We start from the raw sequence: 12,923 nt of genomic DNA on the forward strand, positions 1-12,923 counted from the left end.
CTGTCTGCATGGGAGAGGCTAGGAAAAAAAAATATATATACTTTTGTTTTAAATAGGGCAGGCCAGGCTTAGAAGAACTGAAATCATTCCAGAATCAGTCTTTACAGACAGATGTAAACGTGTTGGTTCTTCAGTCCTGCATCTTTTTACAACCATAAATGAGCATCCCTGGCTGAGGAACAACCACATCATGTTTTATCACCAGAATAAATGCCTGGGAGATTTTGCTCTGGTAGAAAATTGGCTTCTCCTTCCTTAAGGGTTCAGTGGAAATGTGAGACACAAAAGCTCTGGATCTGAGAAAAGATTCATCATCCCCAGGCAGGCTCTGTATTATTGGGTGCCTGTTTTGGATGATTAAGTAACTAATCTGATTCTAAAAGCAAACCTTCCTGTTGCTTTGGAGTTAGGGCCTGATTACAATTCATAATTAGTTACCTCAATTCCCATTGATTGCAGTGAGTTAGGACACACCAGGATCTTTGTGATCAAGCTCTACATTCTGCAGCCAGAAGACAGCTTTTATGTAGGGCAGGCACTGGAGGGGGACACACACACTGTTCCTGCAGGTTACATTATGAGGTTAATTAATAAGGGCTATGCCCTGGAGACACCAAGGCTCTCCAGTTACCCTCCTTCCTTTCAAGGAAAAGAGCTAAGGGAAATTTCACATGTTTTTAATAGACTAGAAAAACCAGAGAAAATAGGGCTGAAAAGCAGCTCAGGAGGTCATTGAGTCCATCTTCCTACCTCAAGGTAGAACTTGCTAAATCTAAACCATATCCTGAGAGGTACTTCTCTGACCTCCTCTCTGAATCTCTGGCAGTGGAGATCCCACAGCTTCCTCATGCAGACTATTCCACTTCTTGGGAATTTAGTTACAGGTGGAAGCTTTTTCTTACTGCCTAGTCTGAATCTCTCCTCTTAAATTTCCTTAAATTTCCCTTGTCCCTTCCACATCAGCACAGCAAACACCACAATGTCTTCAGCTGACTCTTTGTTTCACACGTGAATTACTGTGTTTCCTTATGCCTCATCATTTTATTCATTAACATTTCCTGAACTTTTGATCATTCTCACTGCTCTTTAATTGCTCCCCTCTATCGTTTGCATCTTAAAACCTAAGATCTTCAGGGCAGCTGAAGCAGTTTGTCTATTATCTAGCTGAGGGAAAAAAAAAAAAAAAGTTTGAAGGAAAAAAAGACATTATTCCTTGAATCCAGCAGGCATTACAGAATGGCTGCAGCTTGAGCAGCCTTTTGGTGAGCAAGCCCTGGCTGTGTGGGGCACCTCAGCTGAGCACTGGGCTGCTGGGTGAGGAGCTGGAACTCACTGCAGGGGCTCTGGGGCTCAGGGGTGGCAGCAGGGGCCCAGCAGTGAACTGGGGCATGCATTCACTTTGCAGCCATCTGTTGGGTTTTTTAGCACAGCCTGCAAATTCTTCATACTTCAATCTTAGCTTTTTGTCTTTCCAAATCTGAATGCTGGGTGTTGGGGTTTTTTTTCCTCCCCCCCCCCCTAAAGGGCAATGAATTTGTGAGCAATACAAATCCAGGAATGGCTGAAAGAATGTGCCTTGCAAAGGAGAATCTTGGGGTGCCTTTGAGTTTTTTTTTTTCTGCCAGTTCCTCTCTGTTCTTTCAGTAAACTCTTTTCAAGCATTGTGCTGCAGGCTCCTTGCCATTGAAATTGACTGTGGGGCACTGTGGGGTTTGGGGACAAAAAAGCAAAATGAATGATTTTTTTTTTTAGTATCTTCTGCATTTGCCAAGCTGAGGATTCTGGTATCTCCTGGTGAGTGGCTGAGGCTTCACCCAGCTCTTTAGAGGGTGAAGTTTCTTATCAAAGAGTTACTAATGTTTGAGTTAATTTGCCTTAATGGGAAAAAAATCAAAAGTACTTATTAGCTATCCCACTGTATGATGATGCAATACATCAAGCTGAGTCTAGGAGAAATTTAAAGGGAAGTACACCTTCCATTTTTCAATTTTTTCTGTGGTTTTATACTGAATTGTATTAACTGCTGAGTGTTGCTGTGATATGTGTAGTGTTCCCTACAGGAAGGGTAAAATCAGGTAGCATAAAGGCATATTTAAAGTTTTTGACAGTGAGAAGATGGGTTTCATTTGCTTAAAAGCAAGGGAAAGTCATAGCTTAGGGTTTACATATTATGCATGAACAACCTTGAAGTATTGTGCTAAAGGAGAGGGCAGCAGAATAGCTTTAAGAGGATATTCTGAAGGTAAATGATGTGTTTTGCCTGAGACTGAGCACTCAGTGTGTCTGGAGGCTGCTGTTACTTCCACTGGAAGATTCAATCCCAACCATGCAGTGGGCTTTGTCTAACAGCCTTTTTCTGTCTCAAATTTATGTAAATCCAAGTGTCTCCCTGAGTACTCCCACTTACTGAGAGTTTCATCAGGAAACATTAAATACATAGAGTGAGAAGTCAGCTTGCCTTTTTTTTTTTTTTAATTGTTTGCTGCTTTAGTTTCCTTAAAACACTACACTTCTCACAGGCATTTTATCTCCAGCAGTGAAACACAGAGGGATATACAGAGACTGATAATTGGAATATCCTGTAGTACAGCCAGGACTTTTTTACCTCTAATTTCCTCTGTTTCCTGAGGAAATCTCATGTTTCACATTTCTTTTTCTGCACCTTCACATCACCACAGTCCCTTTTTTGAGAAAATAGTCCTGGAAGGATGTCCTAAGACAAGCTGGGAGGTCTGCTCCATGAATCCTCAGCTCTTCAGACTGGGGCAAGACAAAGCAGAGGTGTGCCTGGAGGAGTCAGTTTGCCCTGGGATAAGGGGTGGGATGGGGGTGGGTGAAAATTTAACTGATGGAGAGGAGCAAATGTCTGATTATTGGAACCATTTTGGTCCCATATCAAAGGCTGTGCTGGATACAGGCTGCAGAAGTGTCTTAAAGGTACTTACTGGTTCTTTCTCTTCTCATCAGTCTCTCAGTGGTTTCCTTTAATAAATTCCAGAGAGGAGCTGCAATGAAAGAGAAATACTTTCTAACTTGGAAGTGAAATATTATCAGCATGTCAATCTCTCTTATGAATGAAATGCCTGAGACATTCACATTATAAGAATGACATCTTTAATTATTGTAGTAACACACATGCAAATTAATCTCAATGATTCTATTAGGGTTTTTCTTCCTTTCTTTTTTGGTAAGGGAGCTACTCAGACATGTTTTATTGTACATTACTTTTCTCTTCCTTGCAAGCCTTTCATAACCAGTATTAAATGTCAGAGGAAAGCTTTGATCACTGAGGTGTTAAAATCAGTAAGATTCACTGTTGTGTTCAGTGGAGATCACATTGAACTCAACACATGTACTAAAAAGGGCACAGATACTCCTCCTTTTCCAGCTGACTTGAAGTTTTCTATCAAAACAGAGGTTTTCTTTTTAACAAGACTAGATTTCTATGTAGAGAGGATGGCTGGAAATGCTAATATTTGTTAGCAGTTTTCCCATTTTTCTTCATACTAGGTAGATGGAAGCCAGATACATTTTACAGGAGGAAGAACACTGCAGGAAGACTTCTTTGTTCCTTTAAGTCAGTGCTGCCAGGGAGGGGGCAGAGCAGAGATTCAAAGTCCTCATCAAATGCAGAAACCCTTTTCCCTCATGTCCAAGTCTCTGGTTGTTTCCTGTGATTCCTGTAATGAAATTTTAATTTCTTGTTTTGTTTTGTTTTGTTTTAAAAAAAGGGCAGATGGAGGAATGAGACATTAAATAATTTTTTTTAACTTAGCCCCCTTGATCAGAGACCTTAAAAATTATGTAATTTACCCTCCTGTGTTGCCTAAATTAAGTTCACTCTTTCCTAACATCATGGTGATTCATGGCTAAAAGGCAGAAGAGACTCAGGAAGAATTGTGCAGTTCTGCTTTCTTCTTGACAAGCTGTGCTAAATATAAAGAATTAATACCTAACTATAACCAGGGGAGCTGGGCAGGGGTTTTTTATTGGATTTTTCAGACCTCCTGCCACAGGGAAGAGAGCAGGGTTGGTCTTGGCTTTGAATGGCAGAGGGAAATGGGTTTGCATTCTTGGGTGCATTGTTTTCCCTTCCTTTGTTTGGTGGCTCCTTGAGCTTATGTCTCTATTTCATTGTCAGGAACATTTTTTTTTTTGCTGCCATCTAGGCCTGCAGGCTTTTTGCTGCCTGTAACCAGTGTGCCAGTGCCAAGGCTCCAACCTTGCTGTACTTTATTTGGGAATTAATTGATTTTCTTGCTGCCTTTGGTCCTAATAGGAATCTCTCCATCAAATGCATGATTTCAGCAAAAATGTGGCATGGCTGAGGATTAAATAACCAGCTCTGATCAAAAAGAACAAGCTGAATATTAGAAAACACAGAGTTTTGATGAAAGGCTGAGATTTTTGTCACCAGTCCATTATTGTTTTATAAGAAAGCTACAGCATATTACACTTGTTTCATTTCCTTGATCCCTGAGGAGCTCATATTGCTGCCCTTGCATTCATCCTTGTTTCATATTGCTGCAGATTAATATTCTCATTTGAATTAAGATTTTTGTTCTGAAATAGAAACAGAGCTAATGAAAGTCTAATCCTTTCACACAGTGTGGACTGAACACGCTTCTTTTCTGCATATGGAAAAATGGACAGTGTTTTATACTGGTAAAGAGTTTTGGAAGTTTGGGGTTTTCTTTGCTTCCCCTCATACTAAAGGAAAATAGCTGAGTTTAATTATGCAAGGTGCCTTATTTGCATTTCTGAAAGTGTTTGATGTCTTCAGCTTGTCCCTAACTTTTCTTCCCTATAACTTGGAGTCAGATCTGGACCTCTTTCCAACTCCCTGTAGCTTTCCACCTGCTTTTTACAGTGCATCAGATTTTAGAATAATATCTGTGACTACAGGGATGAAGTAGGATTCATCCTTTATTCTCTGTACATCATGGGAACAACTGCTGATTCTCCAGCCCACAGCCAGCACTGAATTGTGACCACAGCTCTCATCCTACCAACCTGAGACAGAAACGAGGAGCTCACTCAGTGCTGTTGGACTCAGGGACTGCAACAGGAGAGAGACAGAGAAGGAGTTCACTAAAGTAAATCCAATCACATCTTATTGCCTAAGTCTTAATTCTGTAAGGTGCTGTCCTTTCCCAGCACCTTCTATCCAAGGATCAAAACATTGTTTCCAGGTAGTAATGAATTGAATTTCACAGGATTCTTCTGAAGCTTTGAGGCACTGAACCTCTTTGACACCTGGATGGATGGATGGGTGGATGGATGGATGGATGGATGGATGGATGTGTAGGGATTCAATGATTTGCTGGCAGCTGTGTCATTTATCAGCTGCAGAACTGGGACCAGAGCTCCCTCTCCTATCACATTTTATCTTCCAATTTACCACCCCTGTGCTATTATAGCTCAAGTCCTGCTTTAGCATTAACTTTTCCTACGTTATCTCTGAGCTCAGCTGGGGCTCCTGATTATTTCTTTTCTGGGTGTATGATTTTCAGTCAAACCAATCACAGCTGTGGCTTTCCTGTTGCCTCTCTGCATCGATAAGAAGCTCCCTCACACAGCTTCACCCCCTGTATTTTTATTTCAAAACTCTCTGCCCTTGAGGCAATCTTTGTGCTGCCTGCCTGTACTTCTGACAGATCCAGTTGCATGCTATTAGCAGTCTCTTACAGCTAAATCCAACACAAAGAATTCATTGCTATTTTTCAGTGTGGATTTATGATACAGATTTTTTTATATATATATATTTTAATTTTTATTTACATCTGGTGCTTTCTTGACAGTTCAAGCACTCTCACAGCTCTTCTCATGCTCTGTTTGAACTCCTTCACAGAAATCTCTGCTCCAACTGAGAAAGCAAACTTGCATTTCATCTTTACATGTTTTCCTCTCCCTGACTTTGTTCTTTTCTGGTTACAAAGCTACTTTCCTAATTCACTACTACCCTTAGTCCAGGCTGTGCCTTTCTGAGGCCTCTTTAGTTTTTTAAGGCCATTATTTTTGGTAGATTTGGCACTGGCTGGGTGATTTGGGGGCAAAATTGATCGAGGTTTTGATTTTCAAAATACTACTTGGCACAGTGGTTTAGTGATGTGTTTTCTGGGTTAGCTGTGTGACTTTAGATCTCCTGCCTCTTTTAGTAATCATCCCTCTTCCTTTTCCCAAGGAGTTTGTGGTGATTGTTCATACTGAAACACACAGACACGTGTGCATACAGACATACATGTATTTCAGCCTGGAATTTGGGTATTTTTCTTCAAATCAGTGTTCAGTTTGATGCCAAAAAATGGTGAGAGGATGATGTAGATTGAGGGCTGAGATATCTAAGTAGAAAGGGGATTCTAACCATTCTCATTTTTATTGAAAATCCCATCAAAGGTGTAGAAAATAGAGATTAAGTCCACATTATTCTGGTTAAATTTTGACTTGGGTAACTCCAGTTCCTACATAGATTCCCCTGTTCTTTCTAGCATGGTCTTTTTGTTGTTTGTTCAAAACAGTTGTGGAACATTTCTATCCATGGTTAGCAAGCTGCTGTTTTTCATCCAAGGTAGCTTGTATGTCAGTGCTGGTAGAAGTAATGATTTATTTTTAGGTTCATAATCAATTGGGAATGTGTAAGGCACAGGAGATATAGAAGATAATAATTTGTCTCCAAAGGTTCCTTATTTTTTATTAATGTTTTGCTTTCATATTCTCTTCTGTCTGCATATCACTTACTCCCTGAATATGTATTGCCATTGTAATTGATAGTGTGACTCCTCAGTAACTCTCTTAGCTGCTGATTATTACTGTGACACTGCTCCATTTGAAGAAGCTTTGAGCCTACTCATCACCAGGGCTGAGTCAGTCCTCACTCCTCTATTATTTACAATCCTGGTTCATGGAGCTTCAAACAAGTTCTGGTGTGTTTGATGAAGATGTCTGCTGAAGTTTTTTTGCCGGATCCTGAGTTAACTTCCAGAAAACTCTGCTTGTTTGCATTTGTTTGTCTGCCAGAGAAATCAAACTCCAAGTTGGGCACACAGATTCCATGTTCCTCTGTGGGTCTGGCTATGCAGAGTCCAGCCCTGGGGCAAAGACAAGGCATTCCCACTGATTTTCACCCCCTTTCCACTTTTATTTTACTGAAGCTTTTGTGCACCAACGCCTGTCTTGAGGCATTGTGTAACAGATTCTTCCTTCTATTTAGAGCTCATCTGTCTTCTGAAGAGATCACAGGTTTAATAATAAACTTACAGGAAAAGATGACAGTCTTCCTTGAGGGGGGTAAGAGGAAGAAGAGGTGTTGGGTTACTGAGCTGCCTTAGGCTGGGGGCAGCATTAGTGCCCCTGAGGTCAGGAGGAATCAAACATTGCTGATACAAACTGGAATGAGTGAGGTTTCAGAAAAGGACTCATTCTTTTGCATAAACAGAGCCCCACGTTTTGGTGAGTAGAATTTGTGTGCTATCGAGAAGTCTGTGGCAGACAAACAACGTCTATAATCTTCAGAGATTTACTTTGTAATGTCATAGCTAAAAAAGGTGACAGCTCTTATGCTCAGCTGACCTCCGAGCCGTGGTTGGAATGCGCACACAGTTGTTTGGGTTTGAGTTTGTTTTGTTTTATTTTAAACGGTGCTGGAAATAATTTTAGGACGTGTTCTCCAAGTTTTAAATAATTCACTGTCCTTTGCAGGCTGGGAGAGAAGCTACAGCACTGCAGGCTTGTTTGAAATCCTCAGCTGGTTCAGAAGCAGTTCCTGTAGCCTTTGTGCGCAAGAAGTTCTATATATAGCTGCCTACTGCAGGCAAGCCGGGTGCCACGCAGGCTCAGGAGATGCTTTACCCAAAGCTGGAGCCACCTTCCTCAGCTCCTGAGCGTGGTCACTCCTGTGACGTGGCACCTTCAGCACAAAGCCTCAGGAAAATCAGAGTGCAGGTTTCAAATAAGCCTCTGAACTGGGAGAGTGGGGAAGCTGAGCCAAGGCAGGGGCAGCGGGGAGGCACAGGGATCCGTGTCACTTAAGCCTGCTTGATGGTTTGGATACTCTGGCTCATCCCTCCCTGATGGAGATGGTTTCAGATGCCTTAATAACCTGACATGAACTGAAAGAGCTATTCCCCCTCCTTCCCTGTTACTTTAGCATTTGGCAGCAAGAGGGTTTTTAGGGTTTTTTCACCTCTCCACCTTTTAATTTTTTTCTTCTTTTTACTCCTCAGAGTCATTGCAGTTTGCAGCATTTCCTGCTGTAAGTGGATCCATACAGAATGCAAAGGTGAACTGTAAAAGGAAAACTGGTTTAAGCTTATATTGCTACAGGTACTCCCCCAGTTCCTCTCCTCTGTGGGCAGGGTTCTCCTTCTGAATCAATTGTGTGTAGTGAGTTCCATCCACACTGGTGCAGCCAGTCCCCTGTGGTGTCAGTACAAGGTGGGAAAGCAAAGATTTTCCCCCAAATTCCCACCCAGATGTAGCTCAGCAGAGACACCTTCCATCAGTCAATCAAGACTGAATGCATCTTTAAAGCCACAAAGAGCACAAAGTCAGCTACTGTTTGACATAACTTGTCAGGTATTGCCAAGATAACTTCTGTCCCTGTTGTTCTTTGTGTGCTTGATGTTTCATACTGTGACCTCTTAAAAAAAGAGATATAGAGGAGAGACAGGACTTGGCATTTCCATGTTCCACCCTTGAATGTGAAGATGGATTTGCCATGGTGAAATGAAGATGACATCTGTGCTTTTTTCCAGCTGAAGGGAAGAGGGAATGTACTGTAGTTTGGAGACTCTCTCTAACCCTCTCTCCATGAATGTGATTATTGATGATGGATAGCAGTAGGTTTGGCTCTTGTCTCTTTAGGAAATCCTCTAAACCAGGATGGGAAGCAGAATGTTTTCCAGCCTATGGAAAAACATCTATAGGCTGCCACTGAGTCGTTCAGGCAAGAGCAACCTAAAGCCCTGATGCATTTTATCTGCCTTTCTGTTCCTCAACACTATAAATAATTCAGATCTGTTGGCTTAACTACTACTGGCAACTGTTATTTATTAGGAATGACTGAAATAACTATGTGGCTCCGTAGAACAGAATGCATTAGGGACATCAATGTGAAACAGAATAGCTAAAACATCTTGATTGTCTTGAAAGACAAAAAAAAACCCCTAAATCCTCCAATATTCCTTCTGGAAAGGAGCTGATCTTTCTCTTACTCTTTCTCTTTACTCTTACTCTTACTCTTTCTGGAGTAAGTAAAGGTTTGTTCCTTTAAAACTCACACCCTTAGTGCCCCGTTTATCCCTCCAGCCTGTGTGCATCAGTAATTTTGAACTCAAGGTTCAGTTAAAATCTTTAATTTGGCTCACTGTACAATTTTTGAGCCTACTAATAGTTAAAACCAGCATTATTTTTCAGGGTACTGAGTAGTCTTTTCATGTTTGCTTTCAGTTTCATTATCTTGCCTGTCACACTCAAGAGAAAGCAGGTAAAAAAGCAGCAGTATGTGCTGGTGCAGATTCTTTTGTTCCATTCCCAGTTTATGGATAATTAATAATATCTCTCCCTTCTTGGGACTGTTCATCCTTAGAGCTGAAATTGCTTTCCAAAGGTCAGTGTCGTTATCCCTATTTGCAGACCAAAAATGAAGTCACTGGGAGGGCTAAGATCAGGCAGGGATCTTTCCAGCAGGGAGAGGTTTGGCTGTACATCATGAGATGAATTACTGTATAACACCAGAATGCTTTTGCAAGTCAACTGATTATAAATGGTGCGTTTGGAATAAATCTTGTATCACAAAAGAGTTGACATCCAGGACTCAGATGACTAATTATCTAATCTTACATCTGGCATAAACACTGGAGCCATTTGTATGATGAACTGCGTTGCACAAGAGTGAGAAGGGAGCAGGAGAACATTCTCTGCTGACTCAGTGGTCATAAATCTTCTGGGGTGTTTTTTGCCTTATATTTGATATTTGCTCAATGAGCTGAGAGAAGTTAAGTGATCAAATGTCATTTGGAAATCTTGGCCTGCAGGTTTTATTTTTTCTCATTTACAGGAAGATAAATACTGCAAAAGAAGCACAGTTATTTGGGGACCAGCTCTCTGCTGGGTTACTGAAAGTTGTTTTTTGAGTGGGGGCTGCAGATTAATTATCTTCCCCCTTTTTAAAAGAAGCCATTTTACATTCATTTGCCTTAAAAAGGTAAAGATATAAAAGAAGTCATGTGTGCTGCTGCTGTGAAGCATGTGGTTTCATTTCTTGAAATGAAGTTATTAACTGTAACAATGCAATATCTGTTTCTTTTTGATTGGTAATCAGAGGACTTTGGCATGTTAATCTGCAACAAAACAGATGCTCTGAATTGTGTGGTTCCTATTTAAATTTGATGTCAAATTTGTACAGAATCTCTCTTCAGGTTAAGGCAAGTATCAATGAAAGTTTATTTTTAACAGCAAGAAAATAGAGGAGATGAGTCAGTGCTGAATAAATTGTATGCCTGAACTTTTAGGGGCAAAGTGTCCCTGCTGTAAGAAAGTTTTCTGCAAAGTTTTCTTTTTTAGAGAGTGTGGCATTAATATTTTATAAGCGAGGAGAGAAATCATCAAAAAACTCCCAATTAGGACATCAAAAACTTGAAATAAAAAAGAAGATATGTTAAGTATCTTCAGAACAAGTTTGGAGACTCTCATTGATTTTAGACAGCTTCTCATTCTGGCTTGACAACATCCAGAATTCCTAAATGAAATTGATGTATACTGTGTACAGCTTTATGCTGATGTTGGCACACTTTCAGATGTAAAATGAAATTACTTTTTTCCAATAAGGCAGCCTGGGCTGAGGCACGGATTCCTTTCTTTGCTAATGGAACTACTAGAAAGATATTGAATTATGCTGACTTTCAGATTGACTGAGGGCCAAAGAGAGAAAAATCAATGACATTTTTAATGTCCTGTAGAGCTTTTAAACAGGCCTCAGAGAAGCTGCCTGTGAGAGAGCTGTTGTTGACATCAGTTTTCCAGTTAAGGAATGGACTTGGTCAGGTAAGGGTGCATCCTGCAGGGATCCCAGGCACGTTTCCACCCCAGGCAGGGAGATGCTAAGTGGGCAGTGAGTGCTTTTTGGAAGGGGGGGCAGCAGTCTCTGGTTACAGGGGATGCCTGGCACTCACCAAGTATCTCTGTGGGAGCAGAGAATGCCCCGTGTAAATGTGCAAGCTAATCCCTGAGAAACAATAACAACAAACCCCGGAAGGCTCTGTTATCTCAGCAGAAATTCCTGAAAGTCTGGTGGATGGGTAATTCCAATAAATTAGCTCTGTTTTGATCAGTTAATGATAGGTTAAATACTATGTGTTTGCTTTTGCATAGCTGAATCTTAAAGATCTCAGCTTTATAGGAAGTTCCTGTCAAACACATGGCTTGCTGACACTTTTTTAATTTTATAGTAATATTTTTGTGGCTTTGTCAAATGTGTTTTATGGCAGTAATTAGAATTCTATGAAAGACTCTCCAATCCCTCACAATCTTGCTGCTCAAATAGACAAGAATCTGATTTAGACAGAGGGAGACTGCTGTACAGATGACACCCTCAACATGTCAGTACTGTGACTGAGGTTCAGGGATTATTTCTGTAATAAAATGGTTTGAGTTCCCATTCCTTCAAAGTCCAGGTTTACCTCTCTTTTAGTGACAGATGGCTGTAATATGGCTGTGAAGGACTCCAGTCCTGGAATATGATTTTCAACAGCAAACTTTCTATCTCCAACGCTCTGATGTAATGAAGAAAACTACCACACAGACACTTCTGGGAATTCAATTTCTTGCAGTAATTTGGCTTTCAGCTCCTGAAAGATTCAGCTTGTGTTTTTAAGGGTTGTTCACATTGTAATAGACAACTCCTGTCATTTTAAAAGCTGCCTGTAATACTGGTAGCATCAGCTCTACAGAGATTGAAATATAAGTAACCTCAGAACTGCCATATTATGAGAATGAGTTAGAGACATCATAGAATTAGGTTTCAGAGATAATACAGAGACAATCTATTCAGTGGAATGGCTCTGTAGAAGCTGTTTATGTGGTTTGGTTCTCCCCTTCAGTGTCAATCCTATTTTAGTGACAGTCATTAAATCACAAACCCTTAGGAGTGGCTTGTGGTCAGCAACCATTTGTCTTTGAAATGCACAGGAGCCCTCATGACATTGTACCTCATCAAAGAGACAAAGGTGACCTTTTTATTTTGCCTTGCTGACATTTGTGTACTGCCATGTGCACTTTCCCCTCCAGAGGAAGGAAGCTGCACAGCAGAAAATGGAGTAGAGTTCTGCATCTGATTCCTGGGTTGAAAACAGCACTTTGAAAGTTAAGGGTTTGGTTTGAAATGTAAAGATTGGTGAGCTGGTGTTGTCAGAGGAAATCCCAGCAGCATCACTGGTAGAAGGTGATTTCAAAAGGTGGGTTTGTGAGGGAACAAGGCTTCTGTGCTTGCTCAGCCTGCCTGCTCTTCCCACTGATAAGATTAACCTCCCAGGCCCCTTTCAATCAAACTCAAAAGATGTGTTGAGTCTGAAAGAGAAGTGGAAGTCTGCCCATGTTGTGCAGATTGGTGGCAGGGTGGGTGGGAATGGCCCTGGCCCCCTGCAGGTACCACCACAGAGACTGCACAGAATATGGTAAACACATCAGAAAGAGTGTTTGTTCCTAATAGTTTGTGTATTATATTTCTGTTGCTTACAACTGTCACCACAAGGACAGAATAATTTTCAATGTGACCAGGCAGCTGTCTCTGTGCAGCCTATAGATAGCAGCTTCCTTGTGTAGCACATTTTCAGCTCTTTCAAACAGATTTATCAAGCATCTTTACTGTCTCAACACTGCCAGCTCAAATGACTTCTCAAGGAGCTTTGGTTATGCAATATTTTAAA

The sequence above is a fragment of the Calypte anna genome, chromosome 19 (genome assembly GCF_003957555.1).
Source record: "Calypte anna isolate BGI_N300 chromosome 19, bCalAnn1_v1.p, whole genome shotgun sequence".
Classification (NCBI taxonomy): domain Eukaryota; kingdom Metazoa; phylum Chordata; class Aves; order Apodiformes; family Trochilidae; genus Calypte; species Calypte anna.